Consider the following 5,146-nt stretch of genomic DNA (forward strand, 5'->3'; position numbering starts at 1 on the left):
GCCCTGCTTTTCCCCAGGCCCGAGGAGGAAGAAGCCAGTCTCTGGGAATTATTTAGAAAATTCCAGCCCTCCTCTTCTGTCTTTCAGAACAGAACTTTTTGTGGGGTAAGCTTTTTGTTGCTGCTGTTTTTTGTTGGATGGGCTTTTCCCTCTGAATTGGAAAAGTCTGAGACTCAAATGCTTAGGGAGAAAGAGCCAAAGTAGGTCCTTTGGTGTGTTTTGGTTCTAGGCTGCACTTGGTTGGCTGAGACAAAGTATTTCTCCAAAGAGCCCATGCTTATTTATCAATAATAATGCTTTTACTATTTTTCACAATCTACATTCTTCAACTCAATAATATTAATACTCTATCTGGTATAATCTACGGCTGGCAATGATGATGTGGATTTAGGTTGTAATAGATGTAGTATATGCTTTGACTTGAAAAATGCTGTTAGGGATGTGTGGGTGCTGAGATGTAAGCACTATAATGCTTATATTTTGTTCTGAAGATTTCTTTAAGAATTTCTAAACTCACTGGTTGAAGGGCTGAAACACACGAGACACTGGGGTTGAAGCAGTCTAGCTTAGCAGATGCTTAAGTTATTCCAACCCCAGTCTTGATGGAGGTTGATGCAAGCTGTTGAAGAAAGAACAAGACTCAACCCAAGCACCTGAGTGTGGCCTCCAGTTGGGTAAAAGAAGAATAGGAATTTGGGAATAAAACTTTTTTTTTTTTTTGCAGGAACCGGCAAAGTTTTAATGTTTAATAATTAATAGCACAATTGACCAAGGTCCAAGATGTGAAGATACCATGTTTAAGAAACTGGGGGGTAAATCACTCTATAGACTAACTATATAGTATGTGATAAAAATGCACACTTTTTATAATATAAAACCTGTCTACACATAGTAGTTAGCTGCAAAAAGCCATTCAATCTTCTCTTGGCTTGGAAAAATGGTGTTCCAGATTTCAGTATAAATTATTAGCAACCTTCACCTCTTGTGTGGTAGGTATCTTGTTTTCACCTTCCAGTTCTTCCACCCCAGCCTGTGTCATGAGATCTGCAATGTTCTTCTTCAGATCATCAATGCAACTACTCATATCATCAATTCTCCCAATGATCTGGCCAGACATGGTCTGAAATTTATCTTGGATCTGCTGCAGGAGTGTCTGCACCACTGAGGTGAGTTCCTGCTCAGTCTTGGGGTCAGTCTCGGCTATATCCCTGGTGCCCAGCTTGGTAGTGATTGTAAAACATTTTTTAACCTATTCTGGGACCTTAAGTTCTTTGTGTAAAATGGGAGGAGATACGTAAATGAGGGGACTATTAATTTATTTCAGGAACAAGTATAGACTTGCTAGTGAGAAGAAGATCCATCTTCTTAAATTTATAGGGTATTGGCCAAGTTCAGGAATTTCACAGTGATCTCTATGTTGGCATTTTTGGGTTATGTTCCTATGTAATGCACGTTGCATGATCCTTCTAGTGAGTTTGATTAGACAATGTAGCACAGCTTAATTTGATTTTTCTAAGTAGCCAGCATGAGTTTTCTCTAGGTTGTTTCCCAATAGACTCTGTGTATATGGATAAGATTTTTTGGTTAGGCAGACTTTACTTTTTGCAGGAGCAGCCTTTAATATGGGGACATGGAATGTCCAAATACCAGAATGGGGAGGACTTTACTCTGTGGCCTCTTCCCATCCTAGAGGTCTTATTCCCTCTAAGTAATCTATTTTGTTTTTTAGAGACAAGATCTCATTCTGTCACCCAAGCTGGAGTACAGTGGCACATTCATAGCTCACTGCAGCCTCCAAACTCCTGGTCTCAAGCAATTTTCTCTCTTCAGCTTCCTGAGTAGCTAGGACAACAGGCTCAGGCCACTAAACCCAGCTAAACTTTTTAAAAAGGTTGGTTTTGAACTCCTGACCTCAAGCAATCCTCCTGCCTTGGTCTCCCAAAGTTCTGGGATTATAGGCATGAGCCACTGTGCCCTTCCCCTGTGGGTAATTTTTACAATTATTATTAATATTTATTTATTTTTGAGACGGAGGCTCACTGTGTTGCCCAGACTGGAGTGCAGTGGCATGATCTTGGCTCAGTGCCACCTCTGCCTCCCGGGTTCAAGCAATTCTGCCTCTGCCTCCTGAGTAGCTGGGATTACAGGCACCCGCCACCATGTCCAGCTAATTTTTCGTATTTTTAGTAGAGATGGGGTTTCACCATCTTGACCAGGCTGGTCTTGAACTCCTGACCTCGTGATCCACCTGCCTCAGCCTCCCAAAGTGCTGCGATTACAGACATGAGCCATCACGCCTGGTCTAATTATTATTATTACTCTTTGAGACAGGATCTCTCACACTGTCACCCAGGCTGTAGTGCAGTGGCACGATCATAGGCTCTCTGCAGTCTCAACTTCCCGGGCTCAAGTGGTCCTCCCACCTGAGCCTGCTGAGTAACTGGTACTACAGGTGTGCACCATCATGCCCTGCTAATTTTTTTTTTTTTTTTTTGAAGTAGAGACAGGGTTTTCCTTTGTTGCCTAGGCTGCTCTCAAACTCCTGGACTCAAGTGATCCTCCCACCTTGGCCTCCCAAAGTCGTGGGATTACAACTGTGAGCCACCATACCCAGTTCATTTATTTTTAAAAAAATTTCTAGGGGCGTTTTCTTTATTTAACCCCTGTAAGAAAAGTAGTAGTGCCCATATGCATAGATACAGGGATATGAGGAGACGGAAGCGGCAGGTTGTGGGACACTGACTGGGGTAGCTTTTCCATGGTCAGAATTGTACTTACTTCCCTCTCTTTTGATCTATTTTTTTTTCTTCCAGGCCACTTAATTTTATTTGCTTGTTTATTTTTAATTGTTTTCTTTTTGAAAATAAATTCTGTCCGGGCGAGGTGGCTCACGCCTGTAATCCCAGCACTTTAGGAGGCCGAGGCAGGTGGATCACCTGAGATCAGGAGTTTGAGACCAGCCTGGCCAACATGGTAAAGCCCTGTCTCTACTAAAAATACAAAAATTAGCCGGGTGTGGTGGAAGGCACCTATAATCCCAGCTACTCAGGAGGCTGAGGCAGGAGAATTGCTTGAACCTGGGAGGCGGAGGTTGCAGTGAGTCAAGATTGTGCCACTGCACTCCAGCCTGGGTGACAGTGCAAGACTCCATCTCTAAATAAATACGTAAATAAATAGATAAATTCTGCTGAAAGGGTTTTTTTTCCCCCCCAAAGAGACAGAATCTTAGCTATGTTCCCCAAGCTGGCTTTGAACTCCTGTCATCAAGGTTGCAGGCCACTTTAGACATGTTCATTCAGAACCTGGAAACTCATAGGAGTTCTGTCTGGCTGATCTCCCTTACTTTTCCACTGCAGTATTTGGCTGTGCTTGTGTTTTCTGTGACCCCAGAATTTATTGTGTGCTCACACCTGCTGACCACTCCCTTCTTGTTCTCTTTTGCTTCTGTCATCTTAGATCAAAAGCTGTGAAGTAGCCAGGCAAGGTGGCTCATCCCTGTAATCCCAGCACTTTGGGAGGTCAAGGCAGGCAGATCATGAGGTCAGCAGATCGAGACCATCCTGGCTAACATGGTGAAACCTGTCTCTACCAAAAATACAAAAAAAGATTAGCTGCGTGTGGTGGCAGGTGCCTGTTGTCCCAGCTACTGGGGAGGCTGAGGTGGGAGAATCACTTGAACCCAGGAGGCGGAGCTTGCAGAGAGCCGAGATCGCGCCACTGCCCTCCAGCCTGGGTGACAGAGTGAGACTCCATCTCAAAAAAAATAACAAAATAAAACAAAAAAAACAGCAACAAAAGTTGTCAAGCATAATTTGGGATGGCAGTGGAATATGTATTTTTGTTCTTCATCTGTAAGCAAAGTTTCGTGGAATATGTATAGATAGTCACATACAGTGTGATTTTAAGATTAAACAGTCAATTCTTTATTATCATTATTATTAATTTATTTTTGTAAGACAATGTTGCTCTGTCGCCCAGGCTGGAGTGCAGTGGCATGATCTCGGCTCACTGCAACCTCCACCTCCTGGGTTCAAGTGATTCTCATGCCTCAGCCTCCCAAGTAGCTGGGATTATGGGCACGCCCCACCAGGCCCGGCTAATTTTTGTATTTTTAATAGAGATGGGGTTTCACCATGTTGACCAGGCTGGTCTTGAACTCCTGACCTCAGGTGATCCACCCACCTCGGCCTCCCAAAGTGCTGGGATTACAGGTGTGAGCCACCACGCCCAGCCAGAATAGTCCATTGTTTATTATTTCAGATGCTTCTGGAGTCAGAACATAGAAACCTTCACAAGGTGTTGAGGGACGGAGTTTTCTGTCTCAGGTAGATTGGAAGCATTAACAATTTTCTGACAAAGGGATAGGCAAGATATTCAGATACTCTTCTGGTATTTCCCCCTGCTAATAGCGATTGGACATGCTATTGAACTTGTTAGCTAAACAGGCAAAAAACCAAAACACAGTGAATGCTGATTTGGGAAAAGATGATAGTTCCTCTCCCAGGTAACTCCATCTGTGCCAGGAACTTCAGGTTCCCTTTCTTTCTTAAGTGTAGAAACCCTTTTATTTTTTGGTTGTGGCAATGTTCTCAGCTATATTTCCAGCCTCTTTTACAGGTAGGGTTATCATCCAATAGAGTTCTAGCACATGAGATGTAAACAGAAGATGTAAACAGGGTAGGGATTTATTGGAAAGCTCCTTAAAAGGGGGCTGATCTTTCTGGGCACAGTGGCTCATGTGTGAAATCCCAGCACTTTGGGAGGCTGAGGCAGGTGGATCACCTGAGCCCAGGAGTTTGAGACCAGCCTGGCCAACATGGTGAAACCCCATCTCTATTAAAAGAACAAACAAAAAAATTAGCCGGGCATGGTGGCACGTGTCTGTAATCCCAGCTACTTGGGAGGCTGAGGCAGTAGAATGGCTTGAATCTGGGAGGTGGAGGTTACAGTGAGCCAAGATTGCACCATTGTACTCCAGCCTAGGTGGCAGAGTGAGACTCTGTCTCAAAAAACCAAAACAAAACAAAAGGGGGCTGACCTGCTGACAAACTCCTTTTGCCTCTGCTCTTCTTCCTGACTGAAGGGAATTCCAAGGTTCCGGGAATTCCAAGGTTCCAGGAATTCAGAATGTGGCCTAGAAGGGGCT

At 43.8% G+C, this 5,146-nt stretch overlaps 1 pseudogene; it reads right to left on the minus strand.

Moving 5' to 3' along the window:
• Positions 1 to 706: 706 nt before the first annotated feature.
• On the minus strand, positions 707 to 3,451 carry LOC104682431 (annotated as a pseudogene).
• Between the last annotated feature and the right edge of the window lie 1,695 nt (positions 3,452 to 5,146).

Source organism: Rhinopithecus roxellana, chromosome 2, assembly GCF_007565055.1.
Source record: "Rhinopithecus roxellana isolate Shanxi Qingling chromosome 2, ASM756505v1, whole genome shotgun sequence".
NCBI classification, from domain to species: domain Eukaryota; kingdom Metazoa; phylum Chordata; class Mammalia; order Primates; family Cercopithecidae; genus Rhinopithecus; species Rhinopithecus roxellana.